This window comes from Oryctolagus cuniculus, chromosome 10 (genome assembly GCF_051225735.1).
Source record: "Oryctolagus cuniculus isolate XC-2025 breed Fujian yellow rabbit chromosome 10, ASM5122573v1, whole genome shotgun sequence".
In the NCBI taxonomy this organism is placed as follows: Eukaryota; Metazoa; Chordata; class Mammalia; order Lagomorpha; family Leporidae; genus Oryctolagus; species Oryctolagus cuniculus.
In genome coordinates this window covers 115,544,588-115,564,659 of record NC_142876.1, presented here as the reverse complement: position 1 = coordinate 115,564,659, position 20,072 = coordinate 115,544,588, and the positions used below count along the sequence as shown (strand labels likewise).

Below are 20,072 nucleotides of genomic sequence, written 5' to 3'. Positions count from 1 at the left end.
ACACGTAACAGCTGTGTTAATAGCTGACATGAGTATGAGTATAGTGATCAGTTTTTTTTTGTTTTTTGTTTTTTGTTTTTTTACGTATTTTCTCGTAAGAACATTAACTCTAGCAGTGGGCACTGTGACACAGTGGGTTAAGTCACTGCTTGAGAGGGTGGTGTCTGGGTTGGATCCCCTCCCTGGTGCCACTTCCAATCCAGCTCCCTTCTAATGCACCTGGGAAGGCAGTGGAGAATGGCTGGAGGACTTGGGCCCCTGACACCCATATGGAAAACCTGGATAGAGCTCCTGGCTCCTGGCTCAGATATTGCAGCCCGTTGGGGAGTGAACCAGAAGATAGAAGATCTCTGTCTCTCCCTCGCTCTGTGGAAAGAACATGCACTCTAGAAACTGAGTTAGTGGGCTGGAGTCTCAGTTTCACCACTTACTGGGCTTTGTGACTTTGGGTAAGTTGCATTTTTCTGCACCTCAATTTCCAAAGGTGAATAAATTGTTTCTTCCTCGTTGAGATTATGAGAAGTAAATGAGTTAAGTGAGCTGGTCTTGTTAAAAATGTTAATGTCTGTGATAGACGGACTTGTGACACTCCCCCCCCCAAGATGTCTCCCTCCCAGCCGCCGCCCCCAACCCTCACCAATCTCTGAATCTACCAGTTAAAGGGAATTTACAGATGTGAGTCACTGACGCTGTTAAAATGGGGAGACTGTCCAGGTGGGCCCAGGCCACCACAGGAGTCCTAGTGAGAGGGGAGCAGAAGTTCAAAGTCTGTGAATGAGGTCAGAGGTGACCACACTGCAGGCTTTAAGGCGGGGGGAGGGGGCATGGCCAAGGGATGCAGGACGCCTCTGAAAGTTGGAGGAAAAGCAAGCAAACAAACAGAAAGAAATTCCTCATCCTCTAGGCTCTTCTGCGGTAGTGCACCATTACTGATATGTCATCTTAGCCTTAGCTCTAACATGCTGGCACGTGTTAGAGCTGGAACTTTTGGAACTACACCAGGATAAATCTGAGCTGTCTTAAGCCCCTCAAGTGATGGGATTGGTTACAGCGGCAGGAGAAAAGAGGATACAAATGCTAATGACTGCAGCAGCACTAAGCTATAAGTCAGGCAGGTGTACACCTGTCTCCATGGATCACGTTATTTAATCCTCGCCAGAATCTCAGAAGCACAACTTCTATCCTCCGTATTACAGAGGGGAAGAAAGGAGACCCCAAAATGGTCAGTGCTTGTTGGGGTCATGTCCCATTTAGCACGTGATGGGGGCTAGAGTCAGTCACTCAAAGGCACTGTTTTCTCCTAAAGAGGGTAACCGACATTGGCTTCCCTCAGAAAGAGACGAGGATTTCTACAGAACAAAGAGGCAGGAGAGAAGAAAAAGTCAGGTGACCAGGAAGCCAGGACCTAGGTCTCCTTGCTCAGCTGGCCTCTGGCAGTGAGGCCACTGAGTGGAGGTCCTGGAGCAGTGAGCAGGAGAGGAGCGTGGCAGTCTGTGGATGCGCCCAGAGAAGAGCGTCTGGCTTGCTCTGTACACTGCCTGTCTTGGTCATCATCTCCATCTTAGCCCCGCAGGTTAGCACAATTGCCCTAGTCAGCAGTTCTCATGAGAGGAGCATCCTTTATTATCATCACATCCTAGGACGTTTCAAGGCCGAGAGCCAAGCCAGAGAGTGTGCCTTCTCCCTCCAGTGCTCACATACACCAAGGCCTAGAGAGGCACAGCAAGCTTTGCCTTGGATGACCGGAATGTTCTCCAGGTACACCAGCGATTTCTCACGGGTCCTCTTTCCTCAGACTCCTCTTCCTTTGATGCTTTCCAAGCATCTGGGGCTGGCAGGAATGTCTTCTCTATCAAGAACCAAAAATGCAGGCCGCAGCCCGGTGTGTTCTTTACCAGGCTACACCCTTTTCTAGGATGTGGTCTTCTAAACCGGGTCTCAGGCGTCCGTGTCTCACACAGGGACCTGGGTTTGTTCTGGAAGAAAGGGGAAGGACAGGGACACCCTTTTCTGGTGAGAAGAGCCCAGGCTTCCTCTGAGGGGTCCCCCCTGACCCCTTGGGTTACCTTGAGTGCATCACGTCAGCTCTTGGCGCCTCCATTCTCTTGCCCAGCTGTGCACACAGGATGCTGGTGACAGAGCGGAAATAATTTGCAAGCAGAAAATGCTGCGTGGGCATCACCTGCAGGATGCAGAAGTTTTGCTCAGCACCGGTTTTGTCACAGCAGAAGGCACATGTGTCACAGCAGTCTGTGTCTGTGTTCTGACGCTGCATGTTTTGAGCACCAGTGAGTTCTCACCCTGCTGGGCCCCCAGGGAGTGGGATGGGGTGGGAGAGCAATTATCTTCTGCCTTGTCTGTTAACCGTCTGTCCGGGCTTCTCGATGCTTTCAAGGAGGGAGAGGGAAGACGGTCTGATAGAGCCAGCCATGATTTTTCCTGTGAGCCTGGCCACCAGAGCATGTCCTCTCCCAGCACAGAGCCTCCTAAGGACGTGATCGCCTGCTGGCCTCAGCCATAGCAGCATGTTTTCATCAGTGGTTACGCCAAGAGCTTTAGTTTATTTCAGGGCCCCTATTGGCATGTTAAAATGATTTTTCTACACATCCGCAGTCTGCAAACTAAAAATGTGTCTTAGCCTTCATTTCGGCTCCAGCACCTCCGGCTCTGACAGTAAGTTACTCAGCAGTGGATGAATTCACGGAGTTCAATGGGAGAAAAAAGATTAGATGAGACCACAGGAAATTAGATTCTTAGCCAAGGCATAGGATGAAGTATAAAGATATGGACACTCATACCCTGGATGATAAAAAGCCCACTTTTCTGAGCATCAGTGTCTTATTGAATCCCACAGAACAACCTCAAGGGCAAGTGCTAGTATTAGTCTCAGTTTTTAGATGAGAAAACAGAGGTGTTGAGTAACTTGTCTGAAATCTCACAGCACATCCTGATCCCAGGATTTTCATAGAGGTAGCCTCGTTCATGGACCATATGCTGTCCTCTTCTTACTGCATCTGAGACTGTATTGGCCTAAGATACCAAACTCCTGTCTGCTCTGAACCCTCATGGAGCGCCCTCTACATGTGGGGGGCTATGCTAAGCATTTAATGTGTTTCTTTTTATAAACTTAAAAAAAATGTAAAACACTTCTACAGAAAAGTTACAGAGGTGGCAGAGAGTGCCCCTGTTGCTGTGGATTCATTCTGAGAGGAGGAGCATGGTGGGGGCAAGAGGTGCAGAGTCACCACACAGACCCCGGGAGTCGGGAGTTGAGTGAAAGCAGGCCTGAGGCAAGCAGCCTGCAGACTCATTTATTTCAGTTGGTACAGCAGCTTATATAGCTGAGGCAGCCAATCCAGTTGGGGGGGGTGTTATTCCCTAGCCAATCACAGCCTGTTGCCAGGCAGTTTCCGAAGCCATCCAATCACAGCCTGTTGCCAGCCAGGATCCGTTGCCTTGTGATTTCTGAAGCCATCCAATCAAAGCCTGTTGCCAGGAAGGCTCTGTTGCCAGTGGCCATCTTGGCATGGCCTTCTCATTCCACCACATGCCCCCATGCCTGCAGCCTTCCTGTGTCCTTAACATCTTCTGAGTCCCAGCCCAGAAGCCAGCCTGGAACCCCTGCCGGGCATGACTGCCCACTTCCTGGATGCCACCCTCCACTCCCAGTGCCTGCCTCTAGACCAGGATCCTGTCAGGGACACGTAGCATCTAGCTGTCACGGCCTCAGGTCACCCCGGGTCCCCTCCAGTCACTAAGAGCTCCTTAGACTCTCTGTAGCCCTTGACATTTTTGAGCTGGACTGGCTAGGTGTCTTGGGGAGGGGGCTCCCACTGGGATTTGCCTGAGTTCTTCTGAGAGTTTCAGTGGGATTGTCTGTATACAGAAGGAACCCACAGAGGGGAGGCGGTGGCACCAGCTCGTCCTGGCAAAGCAATTGCTGTTGACATGACTCCTTGCTCACAGGGACCCTGATCACCTGCCCATGTGGACTTTCCCAGGTGGGCCTGCTGTAAAATGAACTTTTCCCATTGTCCATACCGATCCGTGGAGGCGAGTCATCTACTGTATTCAAATGTTTTAAATAATAATTATATGTACTTACAGGGTAGAATGCGTTGATGTATATTTCCAATGTAGAATGATTACACCATCCAGGTTAACCAGTACATCACCCCACATGTGTACTATTATTCTGTACTATGATCTTCTTTTTAAAAACCTTAAAATATACAGTGCATTATTTATGAATTATGGTCACCATGCTGCTCAGCACATCAGGAAAGCTTCTTTCCCCTGTCTAACTGAAACTTCCAGCTGACCCTTGGGCCAGCTTCTCTCCCCTCTCCCTCCCCCAGCCTCTGGTCACTGTCAGTCTGACCTCCACTACTGTGAGCCGGCTTCCTTCCATTGCACATGTGAGATTCTGCTGTCTTCGTCTTTCTGTGCCTGCCTTATTTCACTGAGCATGAGGTCCTGCATGCTCAGGCACAAATGACACCAAATAGTAGTCCATGTGATCTTTCTCCATTCATCCACAAAGAGATACCTAGGTTGATTCCTTATCCTAGTAGCTAAGACTGCAGTGAAGAGGGAAGGTTACACCAGTACACACAAACATCAAAGAACAAGAAAGAGGTCAGATCAACGAGTTAAGGTGACACCGCAAAGAATTAGAAAAAAGACAAACCGAGCCCCACATCAGGGACAGAAGGGGTAAGACCAGAGGGCCATCCGTATCCTAACTTGACAGCAGGCTCACCTGCCAGGTGTGCCGCAAACCCCACTCTACACATGAGAGGACTGAGGCCAAGGGAGTGGTCTAACCGTATACTCCATTGCCTCTTCCCTGAGAGGCTCCTGGCCCTGGCCCTCCCCATGCTTTGTCAACTTCTCTATTTCGTCCCTGCTGTCCCCACCCTTCCTATTCCAGAAGTGGAAACCAGCCAGGTTTGGCCGTGGGTGCCAGGAGGCCCCTGAACCACGAACCCCATTCCTGTTTGCAGATGCTCAGGGCCTGGGAACTGAGCTGCTCATTGCAGACGCCCTGATGCTCACTTTAATTTCCTGCCTGGACCAGGAGGACACAGATGGGGACAGAGATCTGGGAGGCAGCGGTGGGGGAGGGGCTGCAGCGAAGGCTGGCTCCTCCCTGGAGCCATGTGGGGCAACCATATCTGGGGCTGCAAGGGAGCCAGGGTCATGATCTTATGGGAAGACTGTGTGTCCCCCTGGTCCTGCGTGGGGAAGAGGAGTTTCCAGCGAGGAAGATGCAGAAGGCGCCGGGGCAAACCGGTCTCCATCTCTGCACCCACCTTCCTCAGCCTTGTGTTCAGTGACCGATTCTGTGCTCCTCCCAGGGAGTCCATCCAGGCGGCCGCGGCTGTCCTCACACTTTGGTTCATGCTTTCAAGGCTTTATTTATTGCAATGCACACCTGAAAGTGCCTGTTTCATACTAGGACTTGTGCTGGGGGCTCTTCTCACACCCATTTCACAGATAAGGAAATGAAGCTTGGGAGAGTGAAGGGACCCCGTGCTAGGGGAGGAACCGGAGTTCAAGTCCACTTTCCATGGCCAGAGCTCAGGGGATGCCCAGCCTGCCTATGAAAGTGAGTGGGGTCAGGGCAGGGGCTGGCACTGTGGCACAGCGGGTTAATCCTCTGCCTGCCTGTGGCACCAGCATCCCATATGGGCGCCAGTTCTAGTCTTGGCTATTCCTCTTCTGATCCAGCTCTGCTGTCCTCTGGAAAAAGCATGGGAGACCTGGAAGAAGCTCCTGGCTCCTGGCTTTGGATGGGGCCAGCTCAGATTGTTGCAGCCATCTGGAGAGTGAACCAGTGGATGGAAGACCTCTCTGTCTCTCCCTCTCACTGTCTTTAATGCTACATATCAAATAAATAAATAGAAATCTTTTTTCAAGGAAGGAAGGAAGGAAGGAAGGAAGGAAGGAAGGAAGGAAGGAAGAAAAGTGACAGGGGGGCCCTGGCACTGTGGTGTAACAGGTAAAGCCGCCACCTGCAGTGCCGGCATCCCATATGGGCGCTGCTTCAAATCCCGGCTGCTCCTCTTCTGATCCAGGTCTCTGCTATGGTCTGGGAAAGCAGTGGAAGATGGCCCAGGACTTTGGGCCCCTGCACCCATGTGGGAGACCTGGAAGAAGCTCTTGGTTTCTAGATTCTGATAGGGTCAGCTCTGGTCATCGAGGCCATTTGGGGAGTGAACCAGTGGATAGAAGACCTCTTTCTCTCTGCTTCTGCCTCTCTGTAACTCTGCCTTTCACATAAAAAAAAAATCTTTAAAAAAAAAAGAAAAAGAAAAAGGAAAGAAAGTGACTGGGAAACACGTTGTCCCATGCACAGAGGCAGACTGCCTTGCTCCATGCAGTACGTAGAGCCATCACACACGCCACCCCTGGAATGCTCACATCACACGAGCAGGATGTAGGAGTTCCACAGGCCAATGGGCAGTGCAGGAACCCTGGCCCCTGGCTGAAGGCACTCAGGAGAAGGCTCAGAGCAGAAATGGCCTGTGTGGCAGACAGCTGAGGTTTGGCTCAGCAGTGCCCCAGCCTCTTGTGTGGCAGGAACCCCCCAGTTTCTGTCTGGGGAATGCTGTCCTGGAAACCTGCCCTTCCAAAGCTCATGTTACAGGAAATGCAAACCGAAACCACAAGGAGTGGCTAAAATCCAAAATGCAGAGTGGCAAATGTGGTGAGGATGTGGAGAAAGGGGAATACTTACATACTGTTGACGAGAATGTAAATTACTATAGTCACCGTGAAAAACAGTGTATATTTTTTGAAAAAGTATAAATAGATTTGCCCTATGATCAGCAATCCCACTTCTGGGTATACACCTGAAAGACTTGAACACATTGTATCAGAGAGAGACGGTTCACAGTAGCCAAAACCTGGAACCAGCCAAGGTGTCCATCATCAGATGAATGGATAAAGAAGTGTGTGCGTGCATACACACACACACACACACACTGGAATATTATTCAGCTATAAAAAAGAATGAAATTCGGCCGGCGCCGCGGCTCACTAGGCTAATCCTCCACCTTGTGGCGCCGGCACACCGGGTTCTAGTCTCGGTCAGGCCACCGGCTTCTGTCCCGGTTGCCCCTCTTCCAGGCCAGCTCTCTGTTGTGGCCAGGGAGTGCAGTGGAGGATGGCCCAAGTGCCTGGGCCCTGCACCCCATGGAAGACCAGGATAAGTACCTGGCTCCTGCCATCGGATCAGCGCGATGCGCCGGCCGCAGCGCGCCGGCCGCGGCGGCCATTGGAGGGTGAACCAACGGCAAAGGAAGACCTTTCTCTCTGTCTCTCTCTCTCACTGTCCACTCTGCCTGTCAAAAAAAAAAAAAATGAAATTCTACCATTTGCAGCAAAATGAATGCAACTGGAGGACATCTTGGTGAGTGAAATAAGCCACACCCAGAAAGACAAATACTGCTTGTTCTCCCTTATATGAGGGAGCTAACATTCAAAAAACAAGCAAAAAAGAAAGAATAAAAGTCTGCGTGCATAATTATTGCTGCAAATAGTTTTTTTTTTTTTTGACAGGCAGAGTGGACAGTGAGAGAGAGAGACAGAGAGAAAGGTCCTCCCTTTGCTGTTGGTTCACCCTCCAAAACTTTGTTTTATACCTTTGTCAAACCAAAGGATAAGAATGTTATATGCTATAGTTTTAATGATATGTGATTACTTTAAACTTTACTGTTCATGGGTAAAATGGTCATTTTTCCATTCAATTATTGTTTATAGCCATTCTCTATATTCCCACTAAACTAGGCCTTTTTCTTTGTTATTAAACTTCTAATTTGGTGAAATATTAAGCCTTTTTACTGTAATGTAAATGTAAAACATGTTATCTCAAAAACCAAAAAAAAAAAAAAAAGGGAGAAGGAAGGAAGGTAGGGGGAGGAGGAAGGGAGAGAGGGATTTAAATCATATTGAATCTGTTAAAAAACTGATTAAAAATTAAAATAAAAAATTGGAATCTTAAATGCCCAATAAAAATGTTTCAAAAACTAAAAACAAACAACAAAAGCTCATGTTAGAGGCTTAATCCCCAGATTCACTCACTGATGGCATTTGGGGGTAGACATGGGGATGCGAATAGGATTAGATGAGGTCCTGAGAGAGGCATTCGTGGCTTTATGAGAAGAGGAGGAGAAACCGCAGCCAGCAGCTCGCTCATCTGGCCCGTGTAATGCCCTCTGCCATGCCACGGTGCAGTGAGAGGGCCCTCACCGGAGGCTAGGACCATGCTCTTGGCCCTCCTAGCCAAACCAAAGACACTTCTGCTCTTTCTGAATCGCCTGCTCTCGAGGCTTTGTTACTACAGCAGAGAAAAGACTAAGACAGGGAGTCAGCCTCCCACACACCCGGTCCATGTGAGTCTGCCTGCTGGGGGTGGGGGTGGGTGTCGCTCCCCCTCTTCGTGGAGGAGCAACACTAAACCCTGCGCTGTTCTTTCGTCTGCTCGGCCCTCCCCGGGTTTGCTGCTGGTTCTTCCCGGGTTGGCTACTGTCCCTTCCACCTCCGTGGAAGGGCAGTTCCCCCTGGCCACATTCCCCACTTCCGCAGGGGAGCGGCACACCGCCGGCCGGCTTTCTCGGGGGCTGCACAGGTGTTCCCCTTAGATGTTCCCCTTAGATGTTCCCGGTGCATGCCGTCTCTCTCCTCCTTTATAGTCCTCCTCCGCCAATCCTAACTCGGCTGCCCACATGCCGAGTACGCTGCTCTCCTCCAATCAGGAGCAAGTCCTACAGTTTATTAGCTGAACTGGAGGCAGCTGTGTAGAAGCTGTTTACTTCTCTCCCAGCGCCATATTGTGGGAGAGCAGATGCATAGAATAAGTCTTAATTCCAGTAACTCAGTCTAGTCCGGATTGCTCCCCACAGGTGGGGGCTCCTCTCTGCTGACCTCACTTAGCACACTCCCTGCTATTGGTCTGTGGCATCGTCCTAGAGTGAGATGACACAATGAGCATCTTGAGAGGCATAGGGTAACGCAGGTCTGAGCCAGTGGGGACCATGCATGCCCCTGGCCACCGTGCCTGCTTGGGCCGAGGAAGTCTAAAGCTTTTGCTGAGGCTGCTGGATTGGAGACTTGGTTCTTCTCAGCTCGTGAGAACCAGATGCTGCTGGCAGCCACCCTGTGACAGTGAGGGAGAGCCTGAGAACCGGGCCAACTTGGAGAGTGTGGAAGAGACAGGGATGGAGGGAAACCAAGTGCAGGTGACCTGTTGGGGCTGGAATCTAATGGCACTGTGTGGGGAGCAACTCGGACTAGACTAAGTTACTGGAATTAAGACTTATTCTATGCATCTGCTCTCCCACAATATGGCGCTGGGAGAGGAGTAAATAGCTTCTGTGCAGCTGCCTCCCGTTCGACCAATAAACTGCAGGAGCTGCTCCTGATTGGAGGAGAGCAGCGTGCTCCGCATGTGGGCAGCAGAGTTGGGATTGGTGGAAGAGGACTATAAAGGAGGAGAGAGACAACATGCACCAGAAACATCTGAAGAACACCTGAGCAGCCCCCGAGAGAGCCGGCCGGCGGTGTGCCACTCCTCTGCGGAAGCGGGGAAAGTGGCAGGGGGAGCCGCCACTCCACGGAGGTGGAGGGGTTGGCAGCCAACCTGGGAAGGACCAGCAGCAAACCCGGGAAGGGCCGAGCAGACAAAAGAACAGCGCAGGGTCCTGTGTCGTTCCTCCATGAGAGGGGGAGCGACAGCACTGGAGGTCAGATACACCGTTAAGTTCCTAAGCACGCAGACCAGGGGCTTGCCACTGGCTGTCCCTAGCAACCACAGCAATTCTCGTCCTCCCCTTTCCCTACAGCCTGAGACCCGTGGGAACTAGGAAGGGGCTGACTCCAGAGAGGAGATGATCTGTGGACCCCTCTGGCCTGCATGTGTGGGAATGCCAGAGCTGGGGGGCAGGAGCTGAGCCCCAGGGAAACTAGCAAAGTTTCCTGGTATGTCTGCATTGGGACAAAGTGGCATGGATGCCACTCTTTCCCCACATGCTCACTTGCACAGTGAAATGCTGTGATTTGACATTGTAGAGTAAGAGCACAAAGCCAGGGGACCTTGAACACAAGCCCGAGAAACAGAGCTCCACTTCAGAGGTGAGGGGCCCAGCAAGGCTCAGGGAGCAGCTGAGCACACACGACTCTTTACATCGTGGAACTGGGACCAGAAGCTGGGTTTCTCGGACAGTTCCACAACCCAGGTTTTTCTATATCATAATTTCCTGAAGATAAAGGCTTTGGTTTTCATCCAAGGGTGGGGTTTATCGGGCTACCCATCAGGTCACCCCAAGATAGGCTGGGGGAGGCCAGGCCTCCTCCTCCTCCCCTAGGGCCTTGCTGGGTCACACTCACCATCTGTGGAGAACACACAGCTCAGCTTCCCCAGGACCCACAGCATCTGCAGCTTTGCTGCTCACAGGTGCATGGCTCTGCGTGGGTGAGACAGGGCGTGATGGAGCTGTGCCATAACCGCCAGCGTCACACTCACACCCAGCTGTCTAAGAATTCACAGCCTGGCACCGACACACCCCCTTCCCCAGGCTGGGCAAACAGGCAGTGTTGTATCTAAAGTGATGGGAGCGTGTGTGTTGTGGGTGTGAGCACACACTCATCCGCACGTCCCCAGTTGGATGCGAGTAGCCGGATCTCAGGGAGCCTAGGCAGGGAGTCAGCCCAACAGTCACAGAAAGCATGAAGGTTGTCCTGGGAATTCAGGGCAAGCACAAACTCCCCAAAGCAAGCCGCCAGGGGCACGGTTTATCATAGGGGAACTGGATTGCTCTTCCTGGGTAACCGACACATAGAACTGCTCATTTCTCACACCAACTCTGGACCTGGGACGTAAGTCAAATGTCCATGTCCCCACACCTCATGTTGCAAGCTGCACCCTCAGTGTGATGGCTTTGGAGGCAGGGCATGGAGGAGGGGAACTGCTCATGAGGGCGACACCCTCTTGTCTGCGATCAGTGCCCTTACCTGAGAGACCCTCACCCCTCTGGCCACAACAACACTCAGCAGACCCTGTATCACCAGGACCTTGATCTTGGATTTCCCAGCCCCCATAATAGTGAGAAATAATGTTTCTGTGTGTCCAAGCCACCCAGGCTTCTCCCAGCCTGGTGGAAGTTGTTACAGCATCATGAACAGAAAGGCTGGCAGGCAGAAGTGAGGGTCTGTGCTCCCTCTGGTCCTTCCAGGCAGGGTGGGGGCTGGGGGTGGGGGTGGGGGCTCCTCTCTGCTGACCTCACTTAGCACACTCCCTGCTATTGGTCTGTGGCATCGTCCTGGAGTGAGATGACACAATGAGCATCTTGAGGGGCATAGGGTAAGGAGAGGCCCACAATGGCCAGGTCTAGGAGCCCAGGGAACCCCTGAGGTTTCTTTCTGTCCTCTGTCCTTGCTCCCTGCTGGCAATAGCACCTCCATTTGTTGCAGGGATCCACCACTTCCACACTCTCAGATGCATGGTTTTGGGGGAGACACACTTGTTTGCGGCAGATGAAAAATGAGGTCAGGAATCCGAGGGGAAACGGGGTGCCAGGACTTGTGGACGGAAGGTGCCACTGAAGGCCAACTCCCTAGACAAGATGCTTCTGGAAGATAACCCTCGTGTGCACAGAGCCCTAATGCCAGCAGATGGCATGGGTGGCACTTGCAGCCGATGCCCTCAAAGACCCCTGCCCATAGCTTCTTACTGCAAAACACTTGTGCCTCTGCCCACAGGTGATTCTCTGGCTGCAGGAGTAAGCTCAGCCCAGGTCCAGGGCAGGCTGGAAGTGCCTGGAGTGAGTGCCCAAGGACAGCCCTCAGCCAACAATCAGTGGCAGCTGGTGCACAAATGCCCGGATCCCTTGCCCTTTGCAAGACACGACTCTGAGCTATGCTCTTAGGGTGCATCCAGAGTCTCCAACAGGACTGAGCCTCGGCTGCCCGTGGTGCGCACAGTGCCCCAGCCCCTGCTCCTTTTCCTTACTTCCTAGATCCCTCTCCCCAGCTCTGGAGGAGGGCAGGGAGCCCCGTGGAAGTCTGAGGGGACAGTGTCTGTGCAGGCCCAGAGAAAGCAGCAGGCCTGGCAGAGCAAGTAGGCTACACAGCTAGGAGGAGGGCGTCGAAGGGAGGGGACACTCAGGAGTTCAGTGGGGAAGAAGGGTCAGCTTGTTTAACCTTTGGGAGGACTCTGGCTTGTGCTCTGCATGGACTTGCACTGCAGAGTTGGCCTTATGAGGTCTGCTTTATAGCTGACAACGCAGAGCAGCAGACAAGATTCCAAACGTCCCAGTGTCACCCAGAAGGGCAGTGGAGTCCAGATTCAGAATCACTCTGGATCCCAAGGCCAGACTCTGCCTCCAGGCCAGCAGGGGATGACCAGCACTGGGGAGATGAGAGGGTGTGGTCCAAGGCCCAGCCAGGGAATGAGGCCTCAGCTGGTGGAGGGGAGCTGGTACGGAGGGGGCTTGATTATTTTATCATGATTGGAGGAGGGCAGACTTTGAACCCCTCTAGTGGAACCTACTAAGGTTCAGGACCCAGACTGGTAAGCAGACCTGACTGCTGGTGGTTGGCTTGTGCCCCAGCCACACCCTACTCAGCTATCACGTAGAACTGCCCCAGAGACTTCACAAGTGCTAGGAGCTCAAGCCTGCAGCTTGCAGCACCTGTGCAGAAGCGCCTCCCAGCCCCTAGTTGTGGGTACACAGGGCGGACACGGGGCTGCCCGTGCCCCATCCTCCCTCCCTTCCCACCCCCTCCCTGCTGCTCTGGAGCAAGGCTGAGGCTGCCCGTTTGAAGACCACAGGCCTCAGCTGGGGGCAGTGGCACATGAGACAGGCCAACGTTTCCAGAAGGTTCCTTCCGTAGGCTGGCTCAGCCTAGCTCTGAAGGTGCTCTGCATGGTGAGGGTGGAGCCTTAGGGAGGGAGGCCTCCTGGCTCTGTCTACTTGGAGTCGGCAGAGGAGAGAAACATCCCAGGAGCTCCCAGGGTGTTTGGACCACAGCAAGGAAAGCTGACCGCAGCGGTGACTGTGATGGGAAAGGCAAGACAACTATGTCAGGGGACAGCCTGCACTGTCCCCACGCTCACACACACTTCCCCCAGGGATGGAGACCTCTGTGGAGCAAGGAGCTTGGGGAGGCCCTGAAACAGACTGGCCCCTGCTGGTGAGCTGGCCCACAGGGTCCCTCCTAGCCGGAGGAAGCTGGTCTCCTCACGTCCCATTTGCTACAAACCTGAGGAAGTGGCGGCTGCAACTTGGCACCATCTCAGGGGACCCATTTTCTTGGAAACTTCCAGATTCAAGATGGCAGTCACAGAGAAAGGAAAAATGGACAGAAGACTTTGGACGATTATCAGGAAACTCTGAACACTGTTGCCCAAGGAGAAGGCACCAGCCCCCACTGCGTTTTCTCCCCACGGTAGGTCCTAGTAGTATGCCCATTTCACAGACAAGGAGACTGAGGCTGAAAGAGGTGAGTGAGTGGCAGAGTAGAGCTGGAAGCAGTGCTGCTGCCGCCGCGCCCCATGCTCTCCAGGGTCCCCGGTGTGCCCTGCACGACCGCTTCTCCCCGTGTGTGTTTGCAGTGTGACCTCACTGTTTTCTTAGTAGACATGGAAACTAATTAGCTTGGCTGGTTATTGAGCCACAGGCACTGCCTCTGGAGCCCCCAGGATGTTTTTCATGAGCATCTTGTGCAACGCTCACAGAATCAGAGGAAAAGAGCAAGAAAGGCGAATCAGAGAAGCAGTGACCCCGGCCAGAATGGCCCAGCTGGTCACAGCCACCTCAGGGCCTCCTCGGACCAGACAGGGACAGACAGAGCCACAGGGGTGTGGGGTGCTCCAGCGTAAAGTTCTGACCTTTCTTTCTAGGAAGAGAGGCTGCCCGAGTGGGAGGCAATGGCTTCGGGGTCAGCCTCTGCCAGTGCCCTGCGGGAGGCCCCTCACCCTCTGCTGCCTACACTGGCCTGTCCCCCTGGCAATGCCCAAGGCTTTGTCCTTGCTGCTGGACTTGCTCACGAATCACTGCCCCCTGGGAGCAGCCGGGCCAAGCTGAAGAGCGCTGGGGCGTGAGCCTGCCAGGCTCAGGTCTCTCTCAGCATTCAAACCCCCAGGCCCTGCAAGTCCCCGGCTGCCCACAGTGCTACCTGCAGCCAAAGTGCTCTTCGTGGACTGCCCCCTCCCACCTTGTTCCCTGGGTCCCCTTCCGAGTATAACATTCACACCCCCTCCCTGTCTTGGGGTCTGGCCCGAAGAAACCCAAAGACAGAGCAATGGTTCCTGAATCCCAAAGGTGATTCTGAGATCTTCCCCACCCTGCGCCCCTGAGACCCCCTTCAGCCCACCTGAGTACAAAGGAGGCAGCCTGCCTGGATTAACCCCAGCGACTGTCCTTTCTGGCTGTGTCACCTCTGGGCCCCAGGCTTCTCATCAGAGAGGGGAACATCCTTGCCCCAGTGTTGTGAGGACTCAGGGAGGTACCCAGACGCTGAGCAAAACCTCGATTTACAACTTTTAAAATGTCAGGAAGCATTTGCTCAATATCTATGTCACAAAAACCTTGTTCTGATCGACTTGCTATGTAGGTCACACAGCAGGCAAATGCCTAAAGAGAACAATTTCATGACCATTTTTAAAACTCCTCTTGCCCTGGGCTGGACCCATGTTCTCTGGAATGATGAATGAGAAGGAACTTGTTCTCTGCTGGCTTGGAGGAGCGACACACACACTCATCACAGCGCCGTGTGAAAAGTCCAAGATCATGGCCGGCACCGTGGCTCAATAGGCTAATCCTCCACCTGCAGCGCCGGCACATTGGGTTCTTGTCCTGGTCGGGGCACCAGATTCTGTCCCGGTTGCCCCTCTTCCAGGCCAGTTCTCTGCTGTGGGCCGGGAAGGCAGTGGAGGATGGCCCAATTGCTTGGGCCCTGCACCCGCATGGGAGACCAGGAGAAGCACCTGGCTCCTGGCTTTGGATCAGTGCGGTGCGCCAGCTGCAGCGGCCATTGGAGAGTGAACCAATGGTAAAAGGATGATCTTTCTCTCTGTCTCTTTTTTCTCACTATCCACTCTGCCTGTCAAAAAAAAAAAAAAAAAGTTCAAGATCCATCTATACTGGGCACTGGTTCATTCTGGCTGCCAGGTCCTCATTCGCCCTGGGTTCCAGGACCAGGACCTAGATTACCCCCCAGAATCTGCTCCTTCCCACTCTAGTCCGATGCCAGGGGTGCTCAGATGACTTGGGCTAGGCCACAGCTGTTGGTTCAAAAATCAGCCCATGACCCTAGCCGGACCAATCAGATGCAATTCTAGGACTCCGTATCCTGGGGGAGTGAAGCCTTCTGCTAAACTTAAAGTAGGAGAGTGGAGCAAGGGGCTTCCGGAAGCTTCCAGAGGCTACAGTAGAAGCCCTCACATATAAAGCACAATCGACAGCCAGAAGCAGTCCCAGCTGCACAAGCTTAGCCCTCATCTGTGTGTCTGAAGCCAGCTCTGCCACCTGCACGTTTCTGTTGCATAAACCTGTGAATCCTCCTCCTCCTCCTCCTCCTCGACTTGCTTTGTGTAAGGTGCGCCCAGGACTCAGGGAAGGTGTGGGGAAGAGATCAGCCATTGCACGACGGGTGTGAGAAGACTTTGAGCAACGAATACAGGTTTGTGCCTTGTGCCTTGCCGATGGAGGCAGGGAAGAGCACGAGTGAGGCACGGAGGTGAGCTGGACTCCTTCAGTGAGGCTGGAGCACTGGAGGTGAGGTGGGGCTTTAGATCCACCTCGGACCTGTTGTCACCAGGGCTGCAGGGGGAGCGGAAGGCGGGTGCCTGCGTGGCAAGTAGGAGCGGGAAACCAGATAGCCCCTGCCTGAGCCACACCTTGGAAACTGACACAGGCAGGCAGATAGGATCAATTGATTAGGCTTGTGAGCTGGAAGACCACGCCTTCACCACGCCCTGTGTAATCTCATTCCCCCACCTGACCACACCTGAATGCCCACATTTCCATCAGGCTATGTGCCCACGTCCCTTTGGAAGTGGATAAAAGCCCAGGAAAACAGTGGGCCCTGCCTTTCTCTTGCCATTATTGACCTTTGTTGCCCTTGTCGCCCTGTGCCTTCAGGCATGTGGCCTTTGGGCGGCCTGTTCTCTCTGCCTTTGCTTCCGTACTTGCATGCTGCTCATAACCAAACGCCTGAGATACGTGGCTCCTGGCCTGCTCTCTGCTCAGTAGGCCCCAACTTAATTTCCGGACTTTCTTTTCTCCATTAGATAAAGCCCTCACTCCCCTATGCATTTCTCTCACTAAATAAAAAGCTTAAAAATACTTATGCTGCCTGGCCTGTTTGAGCCAATATTCAAAATTCTCGTGGCAAGAACCCACACAGCTTATTAATTTTGGAAATACAGATAAGCAGATCAGTTTCACTGCTTGTTTTCCCATTCCTTCCCTGTGCTTGACTTTAACTCTGAGTTCTGGCCCTAACACCTAATCCCATCCTCCTGTTTCTTAAGAGAGGGTCCTGTGTGCACAAACAGCGAAATCTTAACCTGCAGAACCAAAGACAGCAGAGAACAACTGGAACCCAAACATCCCTGAGCCCTTTCAGCACAAAGGGTTCACTGGACAAGGAAATCCGGCGAGGGAGTCCATCTTACTATCCTTTGCTGGACATGGTTGGATCCCAGGTACCTGCAATCCAAACTTAACTTGCCAGCTGTTCTTCCCTTACCCCTAACATTTTCCCCAGACCTACCTCTCTCAGTGATAAGAGGCTGGGTTAGGTCTTGCCGGTGCTGTGCAGACTTTATGAATGTCTCTTGGAGGAAATACCCAACCCCTCAAGCAGCTGTCTTAAGGGCTTAATACCCAAGAGTGGCAGCTGGGAACACGTGCCAAGTGGGGCTCTCAGGTGCCTTGGATAAGCTCATCATCTGGCCCACTTTGGCAGCCAAACGGAATTAGATTTGCTCTGCATCCCACAGAGGAGGGGCAGGGAGGGCAGGATGGATGCAGCTTCGGCCTTGGCTCCACACCCTGAGCGAGTCGGCTCCAGTCCACCCCCATGCTCCAGTGGCTTCTTGATGCTGCCTTTCAAATCCTCACAGTTCTCCCCAGATTTTCACAGCCCTTAAACCCTGGTGCCTCGAACAGATCCTCTCTGGCCCTTTCATCCCGTTTGGGGGTCACAGGAAGCTCCCTAAGAACCAGGACACGGTGTGGATTGCCGGAGGCTTCCGGGAGCTGACCTCAGCAACCTTGACTCCAGGTGTGGTCTGGGACCAGCACTAGCCTCACCTGGAAGTGCACTGGAAATGCAGGATCGGCCCTTCCCCCTACCTCCCTCTCGGGTGAGCCACGTGCCTGTGCGGCGTGGTGCTGGTCCATGAGCTGCGTGGAGCCAGCCCAACAGACAGAGCAAAGTGCCTCAAAGCAACACTGAGGGCTTGCGCTGAGGACATGGTCACGAGCTGCGGCTTCTGTCCTGCGCAATTCCAAACTGTTCCATCACTTTCATAATGAAAAATGCCGCTTAAAATTTAAGAAAAGTGGAAACACAGAATTATACAATGTTATAAAACTAGTTCAGCAGCAGAGTGGTTGTGCAGGCAGGCTTCAGCCCGGCCTCCTCCTTGCCAGAGCAGAGGGAGCTCTGGCTGCAAAGGGAGCTCATTACAGTGTGGGTCTTATCAAAAGTCAACAGAGTCGCGCATTTCCGTGTGCACTGAAGTGAAGAGCACTGAACGATTGAAGCCTTCGTGAGAGTCTGACATGGTCGCCTTTCATTCATCGTTGTCCTCCTCCGCAGGGTGAAGACCTCTGCCCTTGCTGGAATTTCTCGAGGTTTTCAAGCCCCAAACCTGCTGACCTCAGACTTGGCCTCTTCGCTTGGTTCCCATGTGTGTCTCCTTCAACACTCAGCGTGAGCACCATGGCTCAGGAAATACTCTAGAGAGTGAGACCCCTTGGTCCTGTAGCAGGAAAACCAACTGAATGTCTTAAGCCAAAAACGGTAATTGTTGATTCAAAGAAAAATCCAGGGGTTATCTGGCTTCTGGTATAGCTGGATCTGGGATCTCCAATGACATGGCCAGAAAACTGCCGGAGGACTAATCTCTCACCTTTCCTCTATGAGGCTCCAAGCTTAGGTGAGCTCTCATTTGGAGCCCCCATGGTAGCTCCAGGTTCTTAACCTCCCAGTCCCCAGATCCCCAACAGAGTGAGAACTTTGTTTTCCCATTTGTCCCTACAGAAGTCCCAGAGTCAAAGCTCACTCACCAGATTTATGTCACACACGTGCCTTTGACTAATCACAGAAGTGGCCAAGGAGTGGAAGGGTCTGATTGGCCAGGGACAGGTACCTGCCCTACACTGCGCCCCGCTTGGGTCTCCCAAGGAAAATTCAGAAGTAAGGGCATGAGACTGGTTCCCATGTGGGTGGACAATGGCAGCAGCAGTTTCAAGGGACTCCTGTTCACTCTGCAACTTACCTGGGTGACATCGCTGACTTGTAAAACCTGCATTTTCCTCTGAGTGGTACCTGATAGCCTAACTAGACTGAAGCCCTAAGGGAGGGGATTATGTGGGCTTGCAGATAAGGGCATCCATGGAGCCTGAGCTAGTGGGTGTCCATCAAGTCTTTACTGAACGAATGGGATCAGTCCGAAGGCTTTCACAAGAGCTCTGCTTACTTACATTTATCAGACGGGTTCTGGAATGCCGGCAGTCAGGCTCCCCGTTTTGAATCAGGTTTGGCTATTGGCCAGAACCTCTGCCCTAGCTGTGCCTGGGACAGTCTGTGCCGGGAAGATGCTGTTCTGCAGACTGGGGGCACCTATCTGCCACATAGCCAATGACAACTGGAAACTGTGGTCCGACAGTGCAGCCCCTGGGGCAGGTGGCATCAGGAGAGGCAGAGGTCGGGGGTGCTGAGTGGCTGCACTGTCGCACTGGTCGTCTGTAAGGGGCCACCTCCAGCCTCACTGCCTCCCTCCATGCATTTCAGAGCAGTGCTGAGGTCTGGAGCAGCACACAGGTGTCCATCTCCCACCCATCAGAGCCAGTACTTGACTGTGAGTCCTCAGACAAGCTCAGGTTCAAGTGCAGGCTCTGCTGCCAGTTTCCTGGGTGACTTTGAGCCAGTCTCTGTACCTGTGTTGTGGGCACAGCTGTCCTGGTGTGATGGCAGTTCAGTGAAGTGGTGTGACATCGCACACTCAGGTGCTGCCCTACCTGTAACCGAGAGAGAGGGAAGGCCACCCAGGGGTCTCCTTTGAGTTTTGAGTTCAACTAGAAAATGAGATCCACACATAACCAGGGTGCATACTTGTTGGCACCTGTTGCTCGGGACACAGTCCGGGAAGCAGCTCGCTGGAGGGCAGCACTGGGCCCCTCCCACCCGCAGGAGACCCCACAGCAGTTGGTCCCCAGATCTGCACTGGCAGCTCAATGTGAGCCTTAGGCCAGGGCCTGCAGGAACCAACATCTCCCTAACAACAGCTCCACGTGCAGAGCTGCCGGGGGCCTGCAGGGGCCATGCCAGACACAAGAGGCACCACACATGGGAAGGTCCAACATTTTGACACCTCTGTCATGCATTCATTTTCATTCTCGGTCCTCGTAATTCAGGCACAATTCACCTGCCAAGGGTCATTTGAACATAAGCAGTGTTGCCTGGCAACACAGCCACCATTCCACCTTTATCCAGTTTCTAGTGTTAGCACAATGGTTAAGTTACCCAAGGTCAAATTTGTTCTTAAGAAAGAATTTTGTTAACCCTTTACCCACACTTTTTTAATGATTAATTTTATGTATTTGAAAGGCAGAGAGACAGAGAGGGAAAAGAGAGACGGACCGAGGTCTCCCATCCACTAGATCTCTTCCAAACTTGCCAGCAACATGGGGGGGCGGGGGGGCGGGGCTTGGAGCCAGGAATTCAATCCAGGTCTCCATGCGAGTGGCAGGAACTGAGCCACCTGAGCCAACACTACTGCATCCTAGGATGCTCACTGACAGAAAGGGCGGCTCAAAGCAGAGCCAGGACCC

The 20,072-nt window shown here is 52.9% G+C and overlaps 2 long non-coding RNA genes across 2 annotated transcripts; one reads left to right on the top strand and one right to left on the bottom strand.

Moving 5' to 3' along the window:
* Positions 1-1,580: 1,580 nt before the first annotated feature.
* On the bottom strand, positions 1,581-17,618 carry LOC149124445 (uncharacterized). Its single transcript, XR_016214429.1, has 3 exons — positions 16,783-17,618; positions 2,067-2,182; positions 1,581-1,976 (listed from the first exon to the last, which is right to left on the bottom strand). It is a non-coding gene; the product is annotated as an uncharacterized LOC149124445 (long non-coding RNA).
* LOC103349177 (uncharacterized) lies at positions 15,256-19,743 on the top strand. Its single transcript, XR_016214430.1, has 3 exons — positions 15,256-15,687; positions 16,541-16,714; positions 17,836-19,743. It is a non-coding gene; the product is annotated as an uncharacterized LOC103349177 (long non-coding RNA).
* The last annotated feature ends 329 nt before the right edge of the window (positions 19,744-20,072 follow it).